Below are 12,017 nucleotides of genomic sequence, written 5' to 3' on the forward strand. Positions count from 1 at the left end.
CCCTCCTCCCTTCCCTCCTCCCTTCCCTCCTCCCTTCCCTCCTCCCTTCTCTCCCTTGAAATATATTTTCAGAGCAACTTACCTTGGAACAATCTCCTCTGTCTAATAAAAATGAATCAAATGTCCAAAGTGACTAAATAATTGAGATAAAATGCGCGACGAAATCTCTCCTCCTTCCATTTTCAAAAACTCGCACCGAAGCTTTCGGAAGATTGACGCACATGCGTACACGGGCTCCGTTCATCTGCGCATGCGCTGCGGTCCGGCTTGCCAGGACCAGTTTGTGCATTCGCAAAGGCCAACCTGGCGTGTTCCCCGAGGAAGATGACGTTACGCGATGATGTCATCTGCGCATGCGCAAATTGGTCCTGGCAATCCGGCCCGCAGCGCATGCGCAGAGGGTCTGAGACCGTGTGTGCTTGTGCGCACCGCGGTGCATCCTGAAGACGTAGCGTTGTCATCAATCACTTTGCACAAACAATGCTGAAGGGTAGGCATAAATATTTCGAACACAGAGTTTGAATGGAGACTTACTGGTTCTTCAGCTTACATGTCCTAACTGACTGTGCAAGAGAATTGCATCATGTGATATTGCATCACTTCCTCTGATGACATATATATTAGCAGAAACATATGGGCTGCATTATACATTCCCGCTGCTGAAATTGGCGGAAGACATAAACAATGGCGGCCTGCACGCGCGAACCGCACGTCGTACAGCCGCCATGATATTCAGTGCGGTGGCTCATTTAATTGCCGGGATGGAGTGCCCACCCAATGACATGGAGGTGACGGGCAGTCGGTCCCCGATAATGGTGTCCGCCGCCTTTGTGCAGGTGCTGACGCCATTTTAAGGGTTTTCGAGCCCTTCCATTCAATTTAAATTTCGAAAGAAAGATGTTATGAAACATTTTAAACATTTAATTTGCCCTCTCCCCCCCCCCACCCCCATAGCCATGTAATTAACTACTGGCCCTCTCCCCCAAAAAAACACTTCCCTTGTCCACCTTGTCCCTTGTACATCAAATTTAAAATGCACCCCTTCTCACTATCCCGTAAACCAATTATATTAATTTGCACCCCACTCCCCACTCCATTCCCCACTCCCCCACTCCTACATCCCCGCTGCCCCCCCCCCCACCAAACGCATTGAAAAATTTACCCGGCCCCCACTCCCCACCAGCGTCCACTGGCACGAATATCACTGTGGGATGGACAACAGTGATTAATTCCTTCATTTTAATTAATGGACAGATTGAAATAGGGCTCCCATCGCTGAGCGGTGCAAGGGCTACCATGAGGCTTCGCCACTGCAAGCAATATCGAACCGGTCCTTTCCGTGGTTCGGGCACATGGCGGGCCTCTGCTGGAGGCATTTTTCCCACCCTGCCTCCCCCCCACCACGACCTCCTACACCGGGGGTCTGTAAAATTCAGTCCATATATTTCAATGATTAGATTTAACATACGAACAAATACAACAGCATAACAGTATTTTATTCGTTTGAGAGACTGTGTTAGTTTGAGGTGATGTATTAGTTGGAGGGGCTGTATTTATTGAGATGTTGTATTAGTTTAATGCTGTATATTCAAGTGAATTAATGCATACATTTTAGGTACAGTTACATTGTTCACTTTGGCAGGAAGAATAAAAAAAGTGTTACTTAAATGGAGAATGACTGAAGAATTCCGAGGTGCAGAGGGATCTCGGTGTTCTAGTGCATGACTCACAGAACGTTAGTGTGCAGGTGCAGCAAGTAATAAAGGAGGCTAGTGGAATGCTATCCATTATTACAAGAGGAATTGAAAATAAAAGTAAGGATGTTATGCTTCAGTTATACAGGGCATTGATGAGACCACATCTCGAATACTGTGTGCAGTTTTGGTCTCCTTATTTAAGGAAGGATTTAAATGCGTTGGAGGCGATTCAGAGGACGTTTACTCGATTGTTACCTGGAATGAGTGGGTTGTCTCATGAGGAAAGGTTGGAAAGACTGGGCTTGTTTTCACTGGAGTTTAGAAGAGTGAGGGGAGACGTGATTGAAGTTTATAAGAACCTGAACGGTCTTGACAAGGTGGATGTGGAAAGGATGTTTCTTCTTGCAGGGGACACTGTTTTAAAATTAGGGGTTTCGCTTTTAGGGCAGAGATGATTTTTTCTCTCTCAGAGAGTTGTGCGACTTTGGAATTCTCTGCCTCAGAATGTGGTGGACGCGGGGTCGTTGAATATTTTTAAGGCGGAGGTAGATATATTCTTGTTAGGCGAGGGAATCAAAGGTTATTGGAGGTAGATGGGAGTGTGGAATTCGAGACAACAACAGATCAATCATGCTCTTATTGAATGACGTAGCAGGCTAGAGGGGCCAAATGGCCTACTTCTGCTCCTAATTCATATGTTCATATGTTCGTATGCAAGTATTTTGAAGCATTTGTTTAAGTGGCTATATTAGTTTGAGGATCTGTATGATTTTCATGGGCTGTTTTAGTTTGAGTGGCTATATTTGTTTCAGAATCAGTATTAGCTTGAGGAATTCTATCAGTTTGAGAGGCTGTATTCATTTGAGCCGATGTATTAGTTTTAGATACTGTGTTATTTTGAAGGTCTGCATGTTTTTCAGGGGCCTTATTATTTTGAGGGTCTGTATTAGTTTGATGGATTATATTAATTTGAGTGACAATTAGTTTCTGGGACAGTATTAGTTTGAGGATTTGACACTTGCCTTAATTTGAGGTGATGTGTTAGTTTGAGGATCTCTATTATTTTGAAGAATTGTATTAGACTGAGGTGCTGTATCAGTTTGAGAAGCTGTATTAGTTTAAGGGACTATATTAATTTGAGTGACCATTAGGTTCTGGGACATATTAGTTAGCGGGTCTGTATTAGTTTGCGTGGCTGCATCAGTTTCAGGACCCATATGCACAATTTCCTTCTTTAACTATTGACTGAATGTTCAGAGTTAAATCAAGCAGCCACATCCCAGAATACAGTGTAGCAGCAGGCCTGAGAGGACACACTAATATTAGGAATTGAATTAAAGAACAACCACAGCAGAGTGAAAGTCATTGCCGAATCAACATGAGAAATAAAGGTGCGTGTGATGGTGTTTCAAGGAACATCAACATTGTTGTGAGATTACAGCTTCTAATTATCAGCAGTTAATTCATGTGATCAGAACCGCCCAGTCTTTGGGTTGTTCGAATTCAATCTCAGTGCTAAATATACTCCATCACAACAGGGACTTAACTCTTCTGTCATAATCTGTTTGTTTAAAATTTAACTTATATAATTTGACTAAGGTTGCTGTCTCAATTGGTGTTCATTGGTGTTCCTGGTAAGTGACTATAACCAATGAAGTTGTGTAAATCTGTCTGTGAGCTGGTGTCTGGTTTTGGTCTGTGACTGATACCGTTACATGTTGGTTTACTGGTAATTGTTATACAGGCACCTGATCAGTCAAATCTCTTGAATTATCTCTGCCTCAACTGAAATAAAGCTTCAGTTTGTAGCTCACAGTCTTACTGCATTATCAAGTTTTGGCCTTTACTCCAGTATTGTGTATTGTTTAATAAGACTTCAGAACAAGCAACTTTCTGAAGGAAGGTATCACTGGGAGTGTCTGTCACTGTAGAATTGTATTGCGTGTGGGTCATTAACTGGAGTGGAACACCTTAACCCAATGGCCATGTATTACTGGAAGTATCTATCACTGTTGAACTGCACTGAGTGTTTGTCACTAAACAGAGTGAACACCTGATTCCGGTGACCATATATTACTGGTAGCATCTGTCACTATAGGATTGTACTGAATGTGGGTCGTACCCAACCAGCCCGTGTTTGCAAAACTCAAAACACAGTGTCCAACATTAGATGAATTCTGCGATTGGACAACATTTGCTAAATAACCCTCAGTGTGCTAAGAATTGCGCTGACAACAATTTAATATTGTCAGTCGGGCTCGCAGTGTGGCGCAGTTACACATACTGGAAGCTACATATATTAGTACACAGGGTCCTGTTCTTTGCAGACAGAAATAACATGCACACACATTATGCCTGTATCTGAAAAACAAAATAAGTGACAGCAATTCGCTGGTTCATTCCTCAGGGCAATGCCTTGACCAATCAAATTCAAGCTGCCTGGTTTAAATTTCAAACAAAGCTTGGCAGTTAACTGTCAGTCACCATAAAACGGTGCATTCTCCATAGCAATGCCTCGACAAATCAGATTCCACTTGCCAGTCAATCAGCACCCTCGTCTCACATAGTATAAATTTGTTGCTTGCCTAATATTGGTATTCTGGTGAATTGTCCTGACGAGTGCAAGACAAAAAGCTTCGGCAAAATGCCCACAGCCATGAATCGTGTTCTGTAAATGTTGATCCTGTTCTGTAAATTTTGTTGCAGAGGACTATCTGGTTTCAATGTTCACATCATTCTGGGATTTCAGGCATGCTGTTGGTATCTTGTCGAGTCCTGGTGCTTTCTTTGCTTTCATTTTTTTTGCTCATTGCACTGACTTCTGCCTCTATTATCTCCGGTCCTTCTCTTCCCTCTGGTGGTAACAATTCACTTCCGTCTTCATCATCATACAGCTCACTGCTTTACTCGACCCATCGTTTCTCGACCCTTTCTTTTATGAAGAAAGGTTTGGAAAAAAAAAGAAAGCAAAATACTGCGGATGCTGGAAATCTGAAATAAAAACAAGAAATGCTGGAAATACTCAGCAGGTCTGGCAGCATCTGTGGAGAGAGAAGCAGAGTTAACATTTCAGGTCAGTGACCCTTCTTCAGAACTGGCAAATTTTAGAAATGTGAAAGGTTATAAGCAAGTAAAGTGGGGATGGCGCAAGAGATAACAAAGGAGAAGGTGCAGATAGGGCAAACAATATGTTAATGGTGTGTTGAAGACAAAGCATTAGTACAAATAGGGTGTTAACGGACTGAAAACTGAACCACCGCAAGTACAAACATGAAAAAACAGTGGGTAAACAAACTGAACAAACTAAGATGAAATAAAATAAAGTAAACACAAATATATATATAAAAAGAGGAAAAAATAACTTTAAAAAATGTAAAATGGGGGGCCCGTCATGCTCTGAAATGATTGAACTCAATGTTCATTCCGGCAGGCTGTAGTGTGCCTAATCGATAAATGAGATGCTGTTCCTCGAGCTTGCGTTGATGTTCACTGGAACGCTGCAGCAATCTCAGGACAGAGATGTGAGCATGAGAGCAGGGAGGGTGTTGAAATGGCAAGCATCCAGAAGCTCGGAGCTCTGCTTGTGGACTGAGCAGAGGTTTTCTGAAAAGCGGTCACCCAGTCTGCGTTTGGTCTCCCAAATGTAGAGTAGACCACATTGTGAGCAGCGAATACAGCATACTACATTGAAAGAAGTACAAGTAAATCGCTGCTTCACCTGAAAGGAGTGTTTGGGGCCTGGGATAGTGAGGAGAGAGGAGGTAAATGGGCAGGTATTACACCTCCTGCGATTTCAGGGGAAGGTGCCATGGGACGGGAACGAGGTGGTGGGGGTATTGGAGGAGTGGGCTAGGGTGTCATGGAGGGAACGATCCCTTCGGAATGCTGACAAGGGAAGGGAGGGGAAGATGCGTTTGGTAGTTGTATCACGCTGGAGGTGGCAGAAATGGCGGAGGATGATCCTTTGTATGTGGAGGGTGATGGGGTGGAAAGTGAGGACAAGGGGAACCCTGTCGCGGTTCTGGGAGGGAGGGGAAGGGGTGAGGGTAGACGTGCAGGAAATGGGCCAGACACGGTTCAGAGTCCTGTCAACCGCAGTGGGGAGGGGGGCAATCTCGGTTGAGGACAAAGGAAGACATATCAGAAGCATTGTCATGGAAGGTAGCATCATCAGAGCAGATGCGTCGGAGATGGCGAAACTGGGAGAATGGAATGGAGTCCTGACAGGAGGCAGGGTGTCAGAAAGTGTAATCGAGGTCGCTGTGGGAGTTGGTGGGCTTATAATGGATATTAGAAGACAGCCTATCCCCAGAGATGGAGAAAGAGAAGTCGAGGAAGGGAAGGGAAGCGTCGGAGATGGACCATGTAAAGGTGAGAGAATGGTGGAAATTTCAGAGCATGACGGGCCTTGTCCTATCTGCACCTTCCCCTTTGCCCCACCCCCGCTTTACTTGCTTATAACCTTTTACATTTCTAACATTTGCCAGTTCTGAAGAAGGGTCACTGACCTGAAACTTTAACTCTGCTTCTCTTTCCACAGATATTGCCAGACCAGCTGAATATTTCTAGCATTTCTTGTTTTTAAGAAAAAAATTGACCTTGTATTACTGGGAATAACTGTCACTGTAGAATTGTACTGAATCTGGGTCACAAGCTAGAGTGGAACACCTGATCCCATTGGCCATGTCTTGCTGGGAATATCTGTCACTATAGAATTGTACTGAGCGTAGGTCACTGACCATAGTGGAACAAGCAGGTTCTAATTTGAAATCAATCTTTCAGGTGACTCATCTCTCCACTTCAAGGATCTGCCTCCGTGGTTTATGAATGTAATTGGTGACAAAGAGGATGATTTTTGTTGTTGGTTGAAGATGTTGTGTGATAAGTGTATGAAGTGAAATGCATTGATGATGCTCTGTTTCCTATTGAACTGCACCAATTGAATCAGATGTTAACTATTTACTGACAGGTAAACAGCAGCACAGCACTGTTACAATATTCTAATCCTCTGGATAATGACTTATTCTTACTCTGAGTATAGTGACTGTAAACACTGTCTGGTGCTGATTAATCCCCTTCCCGCCAGCACAGTCCTGGGAATCTGTGGATCATGCGTGTTGAATTTTGTTATCTTGCTGTTGCACAGGATGAATGTTGGGCTGTGGTGAGTGATTATTCTAAGTCTGTAATTGATTCAGGTTTGATTAACCAGTTTTTATCTATGATTCGGAGTCTGTACACATGTAACCAGCAGTGATCTCTGCTCTTAGCTCAGTGATGTGTGTCCCTGTAACTGAGGACATATATTTCAGAATTTCATAAAATATAGATCAGTCCAGCTGCAGTAAATAATAATATTAGTAAACTGTTAATAATGAAACAAGTAGTGCACTGCTTCAATAAATAATCCACTTCAATATCTGTAATATTATTAATGAATTGATGAATGTGATTTATAATCAACCTCCAGTGAATTACATTAATATTAAAGCATAGAAACCGGCTATTCCACTCAACTGGATTTTGTCTTTATGTTCTGTCCAAGCCTCTCCCCATCCCAGCCTATCTAACCCTATCAGTATATCCTTCCAGCCCTTTCTCACTCATGTACATTTCTAGCTCCCCATTAAATGCTATTCATCTCAACTACTCCATGTGGTAGCAAGTTCCACATTCTCACCACTCTCTGAGTAAAGAAGACTCTCCTGAATTCCTTCTTGGATTTATTACTGAATATCCTGTATTGATAAACACCAGATTGGACAATCTCACAACTGGCAATATCATTTCCACTATGCTCTACCAAATCTATTTATCATTCTAATGGCCTCTATTCAGTCACCCCTCAGCCTTCTCTTATCTGGAGAAAAGTCCTTTCTGCTTGGATTTCTCTTCCTCTGGAAATGCTCCCTTGTGCTGTTATCACATTTCCATTGTCTTGTTAACCTTTGTTTCTATTTTAAATCATTTGTGAATCTGTAGCCCGGGAAGCCGTTGCTGCTTTGATTACTTTTTCAATTATCTATCCTCTTCCTACCTTAAATCTCTTGGAGTTTTTGATGAATTCGTTCAATTATTTCTTGGTAGTTAGTTCTCCCATCTCGTATTTCTCTCTGTTTTTCAGCCTCACCAACTGGTCCATTCTGCCGCTACAATCCCACAACATGCTGGGATTTTACTGAATTCACATTGTCGGGCTCCATGGCGGGGTGGGGGAGGGGGTGAAAGATCATTCCAGCAGCGGCCCACCACGGAGCCCACTGCCAGGAGGACCATGCCCAATCTTCCCGGCGACGCCGAAGCTCCGTGGCAATTCCCCCGCCGCTGAACGTTGGGATCCGGATTAAAATATTCAAATTACTACAATGCATACATTTGAATAAAATTGACTGCAATCTTACCATTGGGCTGCAATCTTCTAAGAGGCATCCGGCACTCACTCGCCTTCACTTTCCCATCTGGGGAAAGCAGGCACCACAGTGGTGGAGAAGGAATGAATTTAAGATTTTTAGGCAGGGCTCGGGGGGAAATGAGGTCACATTTTCATCATTAGTCCAGGGGATGGTGCGAAAGTGTGACCTCTGTGCTTTGTTCACTTTGCAGGGGGAAGGTCAAGTGTGGAAGGTCAGTGATTTGGAGGAGGGAGAGGGCGAAGAATTAATTTTATTGTTCTTTGGGGGGTGGGAAAGGGGTGTCACATTTTTGACCGGAACAATGGGGGGGGGGGGGTGTATAATTAAAAAAAATGTTCATTCCCTGGCTGTCCTTTAAAAACAGTGCCAGCACAGGCAGCTGATTCCATTGCCTGCATTGGAGGAGCCACTTGCTGCACGTGATTGTGGGGGGCGGGGGGGGGGGCAGCTTGACCTGATCATTAGCATGGGCTCCCGTGAGAAAGATCACGGTCATGGCGGAACGGGTGCTCCGCATGCTGGCCGCCATTTCTTTCGCCCACTGCTGCTGCCGGTAGCCAGTGCAGAAAACCCAGCCCCATGTGAGTCTTCCTTCCTTCTGAGCTCGGAGCTGCTCTCCAGATGTCCATTTATATTTCTGTCTATGTCACTCCGCCCCTCTCTGCTCCAAAGTCCAAGCTGTCCTTTAACTCACAGCAGACGGGATCTTTCCTGACCAACAGCAGTCTTTCGTTTCCCAGTTAATTTCCCTCGACCGCCTCCCATGTTACATTCGGAGGGCCACATTTGAATTTATTAGTTTGGCTCCGTTCGCTTGACATTCCCACTGGAACTCCTCTCTCCCTCACCTGCTCTGAACTACTCAGGTTCCCTTTTTCACCTTTTTGTTCTGGTACATTATTCGCCATTAATTGGAAAAAAATATCAACTTTGCTTCCAATTTCCACACCTCCCTCTTTGACTCTTCTCTTATTCGACTTCTCTATCTCCATTTTAGGGGATGGGATGTCCACCAATATCTACTATAATCCCACCACCTCTCACAGTCAGCTTGACTGAACTTGCTCCCATCCCATATCCTGTAGGACTCTATTCCATTCTTCCCTTCATCTCAGCATCCACTCCAACTGCCTTCACATGCAACACATTATCCTCTGCCATTTCAACATGTCAAGCTAAAACCAACATCTTCCCATCCACTCCTGTTCCCCCACCCCACGGAACACACTGGTTCACACTTCCGTCACCCCCAACATCTGGTTTGCCTCCCCCACCCAGAACCTTCCCATACAAACACTTTGTCTGCAATATTTACCCTTTCACTTCCTTCCTTCCCACTGTTCAGGGCCCAAACACTCCATCCAGGTGAAACAGAGATTTACTTGCGTAAATATTCCAGTGTAGTTACAGTATTCACTGCCCACCATGCAGTCTCCTGTACCTTGGAAATGATGGAATGCAGATTGAGTGATTGCTTTTCTAAACACTTCCTTTCAGTCTAAAAACAGGACCTTGAGCCTCCGGTCACTTTTCCCTTCAATTATACAACCGTTCTGACCTCTCTCTCCTCGGATTGGGCGGCAACTCTTGGAGGTGGGACATCCTTACTCAGAGGGGCAGAAGACCCGACTGCAGGCAATTATTTGCATGAACCACACAAAATAGCATCGTAGCTTCCAGGGCCTGGTGGAGACAGGCTCCTGCCCGACTTTCTGGCTGGTGGACAGGGACACTATATCCTCCTGAAATTCTGGCCGTTAACTCTGTTTCTCTCTTCACAGATGCTGTCTGTTCACTGCTTTTATCAGATTTAAAGCAAGCTCAGTATTTTGATTTCACTCAAGAGCTGGATATTAACAGCAGCAGATATGAAGGTAGGTGGGAGAGAGTGAGGACAGAGTTTCTGTGTGATTGGTGCTCCCCTCCTGTCCCTCCTCTGTTAAACCTGAAAGTGCGCAGGTTGGAAGTTAGTTGAGTTTGTCGTTGAGATCTTTCAGTTTTAAACACTGACTCGATCCCAACATCCCAGTTTTGGTGCAAAACTCGGGCCCTCACTCTCTGGGTTCAGGCACGGAGAATGTTTGATCGGTAATTTCCAGTCTTGTTTCCTTTCTTTCTCTTACAGTTAACTTACCGGCGATTGTGATTCTGTCCCGGGGAAAGTGCGGAATCTCCACCTGCACCAATCGCTACCTGGTGGCCATGGCAACGGCGGATCTACTGGTAATTCCACTGTTGTCATACTGTGGCGAATCAATTGTTATTATTTCCTGTGATCTTTCCTGAACGTCACCCCTGTGTGTAGTGTGATTCATGTCCTGCTTCGTACAGCCACAGATGTTTCTGTCTGTTTCACCGCCACTTTCTCCTTTGATCGATTTGTGGCCATTTGTTGCCAGAGCTGAAAACTAAATATTGCACCGAAAATACTGCGGCTGTGGTTCGAGCAACAACCTGCATTCCGCTCAGTTTCAAAAACATCCCCTTCTATAATTAGAATTAGAATTAGAACATTACAGCGCAGTACAGGCCCTTCGGCCCTCGATGTTGCGCCGACCAGTGAAACCATCTGACCGACACTATTCCATTTTCATCCATATGTCTATCCAATGACCACTTAAATGCCCTTAAAGTTGGAGAGTCGACTACTGTTGCAGGCAGGGCGTTCCTCGCCCCTACTACTCTCTGAGTAAAGAAACTACCTCGAACATCTGTCCTATATCTATCACCCCTCAACTTAAAGCTATGTCCCCTCGTGTTTGCCATCACCATCCGAGGAAAAAGACTCTCACTATCCACCCTATCTAACCCTCTGATTATCTTATATGTCTCTATTAAGTCACCTCTACTCCTCCTTCTCTCCAACGAAAACAACCTCAAGTCCCTCAGCCTTTCCTCGTAAGACCTTCCCTCAATACCAGGCAACATCCTAGTAAATCTCCTCTGCACCCTTTCCAAAGCATCCACATCCTTCCTATAATGCGGTGACCAGAACTGCACGCAATACTCCAGGTGCAGTCTCACCAGAGTTTTGTACAGCTGCAGCATGACCTCGTGGCTCCGAAACTCGATCCCCTTACTAATATAAACTAACACATCATATGCCTTCTTAACAGCCCTATTAACCTGGGTAGGAAAATTTCTGGGTTTTATGTAGCTGGACACCAAGATCTCTCTGTTCATCTACACTACCAAGAATCTTCCCATTAGCCCAGTACTCTGCATTCCTGTTACACCTTCCAAAGTGAATCACCTCACACTTTTCCGCATTAAATGCCATTTGCCATCTCTCAGCCCAGCTCTGCAGCCTATCTATGTCCCTCTGTACCCGACAACATCCTTCGGCAATATCCACAACTCCACCGACCTTCGTGTCATCGGCAAATTTACTAACCCACCCTTCTACACCCTCTTCCAGGTCATTTATAAAAATGACAAACAGCAGTGGCCCCAAAACAGATCCTTGCGGTACACCACTAGTAACTAAACTCCAGGATGATCATTTGCCATCCACCACCACCCTCTGTCTTCTTTCAGCTAGCCAGTTTCTGATCCAAAGCTCTAAATCACCTTCAAGCCCATACTTCCGTATTTTCTGTAATAGCCTACCGTGGGGAACCTTATCAAATGCCTTACTGAAATCCATATACACCACATCCACTGCTTTACCCTCATCTACCTGTTTGGTCACCTTCTCGAAAAACTCAATAAGGTTTGTGAGGCACGACCTCCCCGTCACAAAACCGTGCTGACTATCGCTAATGAACTTATTCTTTTCTAGATGATTATAAATCCTGTCTCTTATAACCTTTTCCAACATTTTAACCACAACCGAAGTAAGGCTCACAGGTCTATAATTACCAGGGCTGTCTCTACTCCCCTTCTTGAACAAGAGGACAACATTTGC

This window comes from Heterodontus francisci, unplaced genomic scaffold, assembly GCF_036365525.1.
Source record: "Heterodontus francisci isolate sHetFra1 unplaced genomic scaffold, sHetFra1.hap1 HAP1_SCAFFOLD_84, whole genome shotgun sequence".
Lineage (NCBI taxonomy): Eukaryota > Metazoa > Chordata > Chondrichthyes > Heterodontiformes > Heterodontidae > Heterodontus > Heterodontus francisci.